We start from the raw sequence: 13,154 nt of genomic DNA on the forward strand, positions 1-13,154 counted from the left end.
GAAGAGCACAAGTGTGATTTTTGCGCGTAGTTGTTGCTAGTATTTACACAATGTCATTATTTTTCCTAACCTAATGTGGTGCGGGTAATGCTGCTAAATATACATAGCAAACATATCCCGCAATATATAGCCATGACTTTCACAATCGTAGCTAGCTTAAAGAGAACACGTATTTGGTTGTCTTGTCAGAATGTCGTAACTATATAAGGTCGAGGAGCACAAAAACACAATGCCCTAAATCCTGTTTGCTTTTATGGAACGTTTGCAGTGATTTTCCTCCTCTTTTTGTATTATTCCCGGTGTGAAGTATGCGCACAAGATATCTGACCTCTGATACTAAATGCTGTTTGGAAGGTAACTATTTATGTAAGGATTTTTCAATCAATACAACGAAGAATGTCTTCACATTTGCATGATCTCACTTTGCACACAGGGCAGCTTACAGTGGTGTATCGCTAGATTCACACCAACAGGAGAAATTAATATCCTTACTCTCACTTTATTTCTCCCTCTCAAACACAAATTGCACTATTCTCGCAAGCTAGGATATAGCGTTGAGCAGCGTGCATCTACCACTACTTACTGCATACTTTGACGATGTGCAGATAGCAAAGTATTGAAACACGCAAACGTACATCTTAGAATCCAGTGTTGTGCACAGGGAGTCGCCTATTTTACATCTAAAATATACATGTTTTTTGAAAACAGGTGCTTGTGTTAACTACAGTGGCACACATAACACTACAGACAGAAACGTTCTTCAGCGCATTAGCTGCAAAAGAAAAGGAAATACAGCAAGCTTAGCCATTACGAAAACCGTCTCGTTCCCTTTGGAAAGCTCAGCTTTTAACACGTTGCACCGTCTTCATGTGCACACAGATCTTTTTTTTAATGTCGCGAAGATGTTCTACTTCTATTGACGTGGTGGCCGAACTGTACGGTAAATACAAACACTGGATGTGTCTTCAGACGCACGCTATCGAACTCATATAGCGTCACGACGCCGTCTAGACGCCCACTGGCTGACTAGGACAAACATAAAGATTTGTTAGCGGAAAATGCGTAAAGTGCTAGCAACCGAACTCACAGACTCAGCTACAAATATGGAAGTTTGTGCATGTTACGGATGCTTTCATTATCTCTTGTAATCTACTCACATTTCGCAACAATACCTGGCACAGGATCACGGGAACTCTTCCACTTGTAAATTCATGTTTATTTTCTATATTGTAGCTGATTGCGGCCGACAGGGCCGTTAAATAGCCTTTATGAACCTGATTAGCTGTTGAGATGCTTACCTTCGTTGCCCTTCTGAAGTAACAAATACAATTTAAAATCTCATTTGTTCTCTACCGTTCAAGAGCACTATCTTAAGAATGCGAGAACATGTGTTCGAGAAAGGTCATTTTTTTTGCATGCACACAGCTGCAATTTAACAAATTTCTGTTTCTGTCACTTTAATCATCAAATATGGATGGTCAAGTCACACAGGTAATGCTCCTCCAGCGCAACTCCCACCTGTGGGCACCGAATGCAACAATTCACACAGATGCACAACGTGGCGTGGTGATGAGCTTTCGCTTAGTCCAGTGCGGACGTCCAGTCAAGGCATGGTTGTTCATGGTTAACTCCGCTGGGCTGAGGTAATTTGAGCTGTACGCTTGTGAACTTTTGGTCAACTGGTTTTGAAGAGAAGTACTGTAGCCGCAAGCACGCATTTTGTGCAAGTGTTAATCAGGATGGTGTCTGATTAAAATAAATAAAAATCTTGTTTTTCAATGTCTTCTCCGCGTGCTGCAGTTCGGGATGTGTTTGTTCTGAAGATAATGTTCTCAGCAGAACGCACTGACATGGAGACAAATGGAAGAGAATACGCACACTTCTCTGGTTGTCTGCGTTCTTCCTGTCTGTCCATGTCAGTGTTTTCTGCTGGAATAATTTGTATAGGGAAGCTCTAGAAGCTTGCCTTGTAGCTTGGACAACAGGGAAGAATAAAGACACAATCCCCTTAAGCTCTTCCCCCAATCTTGGTCATCGTTTCTAACGGCTATTTACTTGCTGCGAACGCATTCCACATGCGCCCATTGACACCGAGTAGAAGTTGCCGTCGCGTACAACAAAATAAAGAAAGAGAATATTCGCAGCAATAGCAAAGTTTATTGTTCGTTTGGCATTCTTCGGTTGGCGTTCTAACCATACGTGGGAGCAACATGCTGGTGCCACACAGCACGCAAGGCAACTGCTGTTTCGCAGAATGAACAGCCACCTGGTCGCTACCGGGTGTCTCAGAACGCTGGCGTGAGCAGGACCGTCACCCATGGCGTTGATGGAGTCACGCCTCGATGGCTCACAAATTATACCGAAGGGAAATCATTAGCGCTATGCAGTATTCAGCGAAATCTCGCACAACGTTAGGTCGACGTTAACTGTCAGTCCTGGTCATACCAGCGCATAAACACAATGGCTCTGCAGGAACATTAGTGCAAGCAGCAGAAGACGCAACGCGGGCCCTGCTTTACCACAGAGCCGACTGAACGTCCGCGAAGCTTTACCCCTATTTCAGTAAAACGCATTCCTCGTCCCTGGGGATCAACTCTGTACATGCGAGTGGTACATACGCCGCCGATATCAGTACAACGCGACAACAAGGCTACCGGTGCCAACGGCGATGGCGTGAACTCAGCTCGCTCCACCGCGTAATTGCTATAGCAATAACAGACTGCACAACCGATGTTTTTTTGTGTGTAACGCAGTTTCTACAGCATAGAAACGCCATGCTTTGATCATTATGACGCGAACGCTTGCGTAAAGAGGTGCAATGAAACACCCATATCAATTTTTTCCGTGCAATTTAGCGCTTTCAGACGCTTATAAAAAAATTTGCACGCACGTTTTCTCTACAGCACGGAAAGTATATAAGAACCCTGATACTTGACAATGAAGGTAGAAACTACGGAAGGTCTTCGTCGCCGAAAGTCGCTGCGGATATTTCATGGTATTGTGACCCGCAGCGCATTCCCGGAAGGTCAGCCCATTTTACTTCTGAATAAACGTTCCCCTTGCTCTTCAAGATACAACATTGTGGCTTAGGTATTAGAGCAAAGGGACGTGTTCGTGACTGAAATGCGCAGCCTGTCTTTCGTCACAATGACTCCATTTTGCCTTTTTTTATTGATATAATATAAGGAGAAGTTGGCGCAAAGTTTACGGCGTCCATTTCGCCTTGCTGGCTCATGAAGGCCTAGCTTTCTCCTATACCCACAGTATGTGGGATGTGCATACATACTTCTTCTTCACTTTCTGTCTCGTACCATCTCTTCTGACATGACATAATACGTTGTTAATTGTTTCATTCATCCGCTTCATCCGGCGCGAGAGCTAATGATATGGCATAAATACATCCTCTTTCATCTAAACTCTTCGTGAGATACGTACGTCCGAAATTGAATGAAGAATTTATTGATTTATTCTTTATATATTGTCGCGTACAACCTGCTGTAGTATGCATGCTTAATGAAGAACCAGGTGTTTGCACTTCACGAAACGTGAGCATCGATGCGTGATGCCGAGAAGAACCTCGTTCTCCTCTTCTTCAGTCCCCTTGCTGTGCCACACCATGTGGCATTACCCCTTTTTCAAAAATAAAGAAGGAAAACATGCATACCATGGCCTAACACAAAAACATAGTCTACTGTCACAATCACTGTGGTGTGTGATATGGTCACAAGGCGCTCAAGGACGAGCAACAAAAAAAAACTGACTTAAGCGGCTGAAAACGTCGTATATAAGGCGGTATAGTATGGTTTCAACCGCATAACGTGCGCAATCTCAGATTGCGGTTGTCGACTTCGGGGAGGCTGACTTGGGTCAGGAAGGACTTCGTAATTCACGCCACGAATTCGCTGCTACATTCTGTAAGGTCCGAAGTAGCGACACAATACCTTCTCAAATAGTCCTTTTCAGCGCACCGGAGTCCAGACCAAAACTTGATCACCAGGTTGGAACTCGTCATGTCGATGGCGGAGATTGTAACGGTGCTTTTCGATGCTCTGTTGTTTCTTAATGTGTACTCGAGCAAGCTGACGGACTTCTCCCGCGCGTTGCACGAGAAATGCCTGTTTCACATGATGCGATTTTCGTCGCACCGGAAGTGCGATTTCCGTCGTTTGCGATGAAAATCGCAGTCGCAGTGCCGACCCCCCGATTTTCGGCTGCGACCAACCGGTTGGTCGCACAGTCGCACCGTCGCACCGATCGCTGCGATTTTCCGTCGAAATTGCGCGGAGAGCTGTCAACAGAGCTATTTCGCCGGTTTGTTTTGGAAAAAAGGCGCCTCGCACGACAAGTGCAATGCGCGGAGACGTGGATCGTCGAATTCGGCACGTACGCGAAGGGAGAATAAAAAACTTGTACCGCACATTGCATTCTCCGATTGCTATGCGTTCGTTGACACGCTACACAGCAAATGAAGTGCATTTTCACGTTTGCTTCGTACGCCTTTGCGAGTTGTCAGTGCTAGGAGGTGTTCGATCCCCAGCAGAGGACGAGGTCGTCACAATTTTCTTTTGTTGGGTAGCATGCAAAAATCGCGCTTACGGAGCAGCTTGAATTATTTCAACCTCGGCAAGGGCAAATGACAAGACAGCAAAGTACCCGAAGTCTCAACGTAGCGCTGAACGCGGTACCGTTCAGTTGCATTTTCTTGTCGGTTTTCAAGCACGAATTTCCCGATGCATCTTGAAAGCTTATCTTGCCTCTTATTAAATTTGACAGAGCAAAAGTGTAGGCTATCGTAATGAGTTTGCTGCGATAGCATTAAATCCGTGGCTTGAATAAAATATTACATGCACGTTTAGTTGCACCTCTTCTCTGGAGAATTTTTTTTTTCTTGCACAGAAACCAATAAACATTGACTATGTTGCGGACTTTTTATCCTTACTGCATCTGTATGAACACGTGCTGTGCAAGGTAATTAACTGTACAGCTAGGAGATTAATTAAATACAGTGACAACGTACCCTCCTGCACAATTATGTAGAACTCGTGCAACAATGCGAAAAGCAGGCAAACGGCCTGTTCTTGTGGGGATAAAACAGTATAAAACGACACGCCGAAGAAAAGTAAATCAACACTGTGCAGTGAAGTCAGCCAGTACAAGCAGTTCTTGCACGTTCACAACTGATCGAGTATGCAGAAACATTCATGCCTTACATGTTTCTAGTAAGTTTCTAATAAGTTTGTGGTCACATATATTAGTGTGTAAACCCATATAACGATATCAGCTGCGATTACTATCTTTATAAGTAATGAAATACCATGCTACTTGCAAGAACATATATCACCTGAGGATTCTAGAACAAATTTATGCATTTCAACAATACACAATATGTGGTTTATTCAATAAAAGAACACAAACTGGGCTTTTTTGCAATGACAAACTTATTCCAAACTTTACTTACATACAGGCAAGAAAAAAAATTATAGACAGAAATATTGTTCAATTTGTTCACCTGCCACTGTGGCTATAGCATTCTGCTGCTAACACAAGGCGAGGGATTGATTTGCCAGCCATGGAAGTCGCATTTCGATGGGAGTCATAGGTGCGAAAAAAAGCTCTTGCACTTGGATTTAGTTCATCACCTTTTATTGAACCCTTACACTTCAAAATGCTATTGGGGCGTGCTTATGCAAAATCTAACACCAATAGAAAGCAAAGTGCAGAATTGTAAAACAATCATCTTTCGTGATAATTCAAGTGTGTAAATATTCATTGCATCAATATGTATTGTTCAACAGCACTGTACAAGTAAGCATGATCAGGTATAGCAAGTACTCTGTCAAGAAGCTGGTTCTGCAGATGTATAAATGTCAAGGCATGAATGCTCATACTACGTCGCACACATAGCACAAAGAAAACCTTTTTCAAGAGTTGTCCCTTCTGGCAGATATGAGTGGGCCATAAGCAGCAGAAACTTTATTGCAGGACATTGTGTAATACCGCTTATGAAAGAATGAACAGAGTGAAGAGGCTTTTAACCCTTTATTGACGAGTGTTGCCTACAGGCAACACACCAAAAAAGATTTTTTTTTTCTTGTCGAGTTTAAGTATCGAGTACGAAGTTTCTAGCTAAATGTCTTCGGCCAACACTGAATGACAGGCAGCAAGCGTCATTTGTTGGTTTAGAGCAGGAACACTGGACGAGGAAGAAGTTTGGCATGCGACTCACTGTCTTGTGCAAGCAAGTTCGGAGGAGACAGGCCAATGCAACGTATGCAGCTGCAGTGGTGTCGCACATCTGATGTAAAGCAAATGAAATGGGCACCTATGGTTCACATATGATAAGGGCTGTCTATACAAATTGAAAATAAAGCTAGGTGACTTCATTGGGGTGAAGCCCACTTCCAGTTTCCTGCCTGGAGTTTTCCCTCTATTGCTGAAAAGCTTCTGCAAAATATTTTTTCTTTTTGTTGATTATGTTTACTCTTGATGTGGTTTGCATATTTAGATAGAACAATAAACATGTTTTCTCGGTATTTATATGTCTCGTCATTAAAGGGTTAACAGCAGTACCTCATGCTGCTCTAATAAGAGGAACGATGAGCAAAAACATTTCTGGTAGAGCACTTAAACTAACTTTCTGAAAGATAGAAAATTCCAGGTGAGAGTTGGAGGTACGTTTAGCCCACACACACCAACAACACGGGCATACTACAAGAAACACTACAGCCTATGGTGTATTACAGTCTGTGGGAAAGCTATCTTATACAGAAATCAAGAATGATGCAACAAGCCCTCGACAACACTGCAGACTTTTTTGGCCAGTCTGGCCTCTCGCTTTCTGATAAGTCAGCTCATATCGACGTCAGAAAAAAAAGAAAGACTAGAATCAAGAACTACCCCAGATTGCACATTGTGATCCACATAGCTGGACAAGTATGCCCGCAAGTCAACGTCCACAAATCCTCAGCAAGTGTAAGCCCATGACGGCAGAGCCAGCACGTGGGTGAAACAATTATGCAATGCCTGGACGCAACTTCCACACCTGGTGAAAAGAATAATCTCCAAGTAATAGGGGTGGACGAGTGGATACTATAGAAAATTGCAGATGCTTTGCTTGTGTCCAAGGTATGGTACGGTATGAATTACCTGCAGCACACAAAAAAGACAACTCATCGAATACAGGTATTGGGTAGTAATAACAGGTCTTTCCAACTGTACCATGCTTGAAGACCTCTATGAGAAAGAGCTAACGAACAAGCACCTAGACAGAGTAGAATTGCTGCCAGCAGCACAAATTCTTTGTCTCAAGAGCTCAGAACCTCGTACCAAGATGCTATGCCAGCTAGCATATGAGATGCAAACACGACTACCCCTCCCTTCAGAAACACAACCTCGGGAGTACCTGAACTTGAAACACAACAGGCCCATACCATGGAATATGGGGGCAAACAATTAGGCCAGGAGACTATATGCAACTGCCAAACACACAGAGGAGGTTGCTAGTCATGAAGATACAAGCAAACATAAGGCACATATAGTACACTGATCTGGCAATAGCAGTGTAACAGTAGTATGACACTACATAAAACTAAACCCCATATAAGTGAGTACCATTCCATGTCAACCTACACCTAGAAAAGCTGAACGGAAAGCAATCAAAGCAGCACTTGTAATGCAGATTACACCCTGCACAACACCCTGCACGGATTCACCAGAAACTGTCTGGGCCTGCACATCACACAAGATTGACAGGAAAATCAGGAGATTAACATGCGACTTGCCAGCACATGGCCAGAAATTGAATTACAGGATACATAGCCATGCAGATATTCCAGGACACAAGCGGGCTTATAAGCCTGACGTAATAACTGAAAACTAGATGAGTTTGTGTGTATTCATTATTAACTAAAGTGCAACAGATAGACAACACACAAGAACGAAGCGCTCTGTGTGTTCACTTCGTTCCGGTCCATCGCATTTCTGTTGCAGTATAGTTAATGAATTCATAAGGCTGCACAGGAGATGAATGATACCTCTGCCCAAGGGCCCGATCTCGCATCCAAATCCACGCGTGTGCACACACACACACACAAATGTTGCAAGAGTGCATAGCATGAAGCAGTATCAACAGGATGACACTAGATATGGATGAGGACTAACTTTCAACTGAGGTTCATTTGTAAAAATGTGGCGAGTTGTAAAAGGGCGATGAGCAAAACGAGAACAAGGTGAAAGCAGGAGCCAACGTTTCGACAAGTGGACTTGTCTTCTTCAAGGTCCACGTGTGGAAACGTTGGCTCCTACTTTCACCTTTTTCTCATGTTGCTCATCGTCTTGAATTTCCATCTCCTGCCTTTCCCGAGTTTTCCCCAGAAAAAGAAAGACATCTCTGAAGGATAGATAAAAATTGGTGCTTGATGCAGCCAAACATAAATAAAAATGCTACAGAAAGAAAATAGAGAAAAATTCCAAGTGCAGGAAAAAATAATTACAATTGCCAATCCTGCATGCCAGCACCTTTCAAGAAACACTGTTGTTATTCCAGTAGACAGGCTGACAGCTTGCTTATGCAATGCAAGCACATTCTTCCAGTTCCATGCCATTGGGAAAAAAATGAGTTTCCTGGAAGGTAGCCACTTGCACACTTAGTGATCACTGTTTTTTTCCCTGGACTTGTATATCTATATGTATTTTCCCCCTTTCCTGCTTTTATGTTTGGTTTCATCAAGCACTAGTCCTTATCAGGTTTTATTGCTGTACTACTTTGTGGTAACCTTTATAGATCACTGCATTTTCACAATAAACCTTTTAATTAGAAGTTAGCATACCCTGTTCTTACTGCTTCACACTGTACATTCTTGCTACATTGGCGAAATAAAAGATTTTATAAGGTATCATGAGGGCCATTAAAGTGACTTGCTGCAGTCTAAAAAAAAAAAGAACGAATAGCCTGGCTGCAAATGGCACCAAAGAACAAATAGGACAAACAAGAAAACCATGATGATCTAACAATCAAAAGTTTAATGTACACACCGAGTAAATGCTCGCTGACAAGCAATAGACTGAACATACACAAAAAGGAGAAGCAAAAATTCATGTGCATTTCCTGACGGGAAATGCATCCATTTCTAACGGAGGCCGTGATGACAAGATTAACCCAGAATTTTTAGATCTACAGCTTCCGTAACTTCTCTAGGCAGCCGATCTGCACAGAATGCTAGCTTCTTCCTCTACAATGCACGCTCAGATGTGGAGAGTGCATTGTAGAGGAAGAAGCTAGCATTCTGTGGAGATCGGCTGCCTAGAGAAATTATGGATGCTGTAGATGCAAATACACTGGGAGAATCTTGTGTCAGCATGGCCGCTGTTACACTTTCAGAGATGGATGCGTTTGCTGTTGGGATTTGTATGGACACGCATCAGATCTTGCTTCTGCTTTTTGTGTAAATTCGATTTATTGCTTGTCGACCAGCATTTACTCGGCATTGTCAATAAACATTCATTTGTTAGTACACCTCACGAGATTATCTTGGTATCTAGCAGAAAGGTGTTCATTCTTTTTAGAGTGAAGCTGTATATGCCTAGATGGTCCGATCACAAGAACCCTAGCGTAGGGGTATGAGCCATTGTTTCGGGGGTTGTGAACCATTGTTCGTCTTACATGAGGGACGGAGACATTTCTTGTTGGGTAGACATAGAAATGCTTATGCATTTAACACATAAACATTTATCTACGCATTATTGCAAGGAAGGGACACAGAGTGGGACTGGGTTAAGACAAGATCATGATGTCATAATTATCTTGCAGCAAAGGTGTGGCGGGCCATTGGCTACACCGATAGTGACGTCGTTTCTCTCTAGCAGCAGAGCGCGCGTGCAGAAGTCTCTCTCAGACTTCCCTATAGGTTCAAAAATGTGTCCCTGTATTTAATTAAATGAAATGTGCAGCCCCGGTGTGTCACTTGGTAACTACAGTGCATTACTGAGTCATAAACATTATGATTAACGCATTACAAAACACAAATGCGTAACATAATTAAGAAAGACTTCGATGGACCACCTGGATTAACACAACGAACCGCTGCTCATTGCACTTTCGAAGATGGTGATCTTGCAAAGTGCGATGTGTGGCATTACAAATAAACAACGTGATAAACCCAAGCCAAACATGTGCATAACCTCATTAAGAAACACAGACATAACCAATAATATAGAAAGACTTGAATAAGCCATTGGAATTAACCCAGTGATAAACACCGGGGCCGCACATTTCGGCTTCGCTGGTTTACCGTCTGTACAGGGTGCATGGGCAGTAACTTTTTCTGTTATTGTTTGTTAAGTATTGTATAATGTTGAGCCAGTAAAACACGTTGGGCTAGTTGGTGCAATGTAGTGGTACTGCTTTTTTTGCTGTTTTTTTTCTTAATGTTGTGCCCTTCTTCCTTTTGTAACAACTTTTTTATTCCCCCTTGCATAATACTCCAACCTTGCAGCCTGCGAGGTATATAAATAGATAAGTACATAAGCACGTCATTCATTCATCTGCATACACCTCGCACCATTCCTTGCTCAACAAACGTCACTGTGTTGATGTCTCACAGCGTGCATCTACATTAACTGCCGTTTGCGTTTCGGTATGGTTTGTGAACAGTGTAATGCATAAAGATTACATGACATTAAGGTTGTGACCTATGTGGTGCATAAGCAAACCTTGCAAAAGATGACAAGTTGGATTGTTGAAAATAAGACAAATTGTATATATCGCAGTTACTTTAACAGCATTTAATTGACCACTTGACAAAAACTTCACTTCGCATAGATTCCAACACGTACACTGAATCTGCAGTTTTCTTTTTTGCTTATTAATGCAGTCGTTACTGCATGGCCACATTGTAGATTTGAAAACAAAGTGAAATAAATTTGTTTGTTGCAGTATAACAATATGTGTAGATCACTGCGATTGTAACCCCAGAACTTAATACAAACATGCACACTATAGGACGCAGACAAATGTTCAGGACAAATTTCAGAATGTTTGCATCCTGATACTTATGAAAGTGAACGGTTTCATTCCATGGCTGTCAATGAGAGGGAGAGAGAAAACTTAATTGTCTTCGTGGAACAAAAACGCATTGGTAAGCTTAGACATATAGTCATTGCTTAACACTTTCGAAATGAATAATTATAGCTTGCTATCAACATTGAAGCAGCCATTTAACAGCAAGAAAAGGAATAAGTTTTTCCAGCTCTGAACATTGAATTGCAGGAAATGCAAGCAGGCATAAAATTCTGTCAATATAATGTTTAGGAATACCAAATTGGAATAAACATTGAGGCTTGCATTTGTACTTTCTCTGGCTGAGCAATCTAGTTTGAAATGACTCCCATAAGCATGTCGTAACAGTGTTGATCTAATACAGGTTAAATGCATGACTAGCTTAAGAAATCTGGATGATTGCTATAAATTACAGTGAAGAAAGTATAATATCTAATAACATTAATAATATAATAATAATATTTATTTCCACAAAACAGGCTAACCGTGAGAGGCGTGCGAGGCTGAGCAGAAAGCTGAAAAATTCTACGGCAAGTGCGCCTGCCGTGGGCCCACGATCCTGCATTATGAATAGCGCGTACTGACATGGCCTTCTTGTTAGAAGTTCCGAGTATACTACCAGCGCGAGACACGGGACAACAAAGTGGACGAGAAGCCTGTCTTTTAGAATGCTACGTTACAACGTACAGGTTTCTACAAAAGTGACGGTAACTGCTCGAAACATTTGATGCGTCGGCTTTTGCGCCTTTAGAAATATTGAGAGGGGGCTCCCATATATATATTCGCAGCGCAAGCACGGCGATGGACGAACCAGGCTAGCGCTAAGGTTGAATTTCACAACACAATTTTCATTCCACGTCGTAATCACAAAGATCGTTTGAGGCTTCGTTCAGGGGCACACGCGGGCGTTCGGGTTGGTGCTTCTTGTTGCGTTTGGCGTAAGAATATGGCTAGTAGCAGGCACCACATATGCGCAATCACGGGCAATATACACGCATCGTTTCTTCAGAAGCTGGCGCTGAGCACGGGTAGCTCGAGGATCTTGTTGGGCTGACACGACAACTTCGTGGCAGCCGAATTCCGAATACTGCATATACGGTGAGGGTAGCTATATGAAATTGTCGATAGGTCATCTTGCAGATTGTTGTAGCACAGGCAGAACGAAACGGTCATAGAAGGTAGATAAGACAACACACATCGCTGAACCACCTGCGAACAGCTGTTTACGTGCGCGATGTCGCACTGAACTACAGTAACCGCCGTCGCGCACCCCAAGACAAATCTTAACTAACGTTTTTAAATGAGTAAACGTACATATTATTTGCTTATAATCAAAAGAAGTCAATAATATTATAGTGTAAACGTTTTATTCACTACAATAAAAGAATTATGCAGCGTGTGCCGCGAAACCTGGCACTAAGCAACCCTGGGCGTCGCACCAGTCGCACTGTTGAAATCGCAATCATGTGAAATGAGCCCTCTAAAAATCGCATTGCGACGCGTGCGACAGCACCGATTTTCGTCGTTGCAGTCGCAGCATGTGAAACAGCCTAAATTCGGCATCTTGGGCGAGGTCGAGATGATCGATGTTGTCGCACGGCAGCATTGCTTCTAACATAGTCTGCACTTCACGGCTGTAAGCGAGGTAAAACGGCGGAAAGCGTGTTGTTTCTTGCGTAGTAATGTTATAGGCAAACGTTACGTAAGGGGGTATGTCGTCCCACGTCTTATGCTGTACGTCTACGTACATAGCATGTCAGTCATCTCTTTGTTCAGTCGTTCGGTCAAGCCGTTTGTCTGCGGATGATAGGCAGTTGTCCTTCGATGGGTCGTGCAGCTGAGTTCAAAAAGTCTTCAATGAGCTGTGCTGTAAAGGCTTTGCCTCGGTCTGTGATGACGTGCGATGGGGCGCCATGCGGTAGGACGATGCTCTGTTAGAAACACTGGGCAACCTCATAAGCTGTGCCTCGAGGCAGTGCCTTTGTCGCAGCAGATCGCGTTAAATAGTCTGTGGCGACAATTATCCACCTGTTGCCAGAAGATGACCGCGTAAACACGCCCAGAAGATCCATGCCGACCTGGTCGAAAGGATTTGCAG

The sequence above is a fragment of the Dermacentor albipictus genome, chromosome 1 (assembly GCF_038994185.2).
Source record: "Dermacentor albipictus isolate Rhodes 1998 colony chromosome 1, USDA_Dalb.pri_finalv2, whole genome shotgun sequence".
Classification (NCBI taxonomy): domain Eukaryota; kingdom Metazoa; phylum Arthropoda; class Arachnida; order Ixodida; family Ixodidae; genus Dermacentor; species Dermacentor albipictus.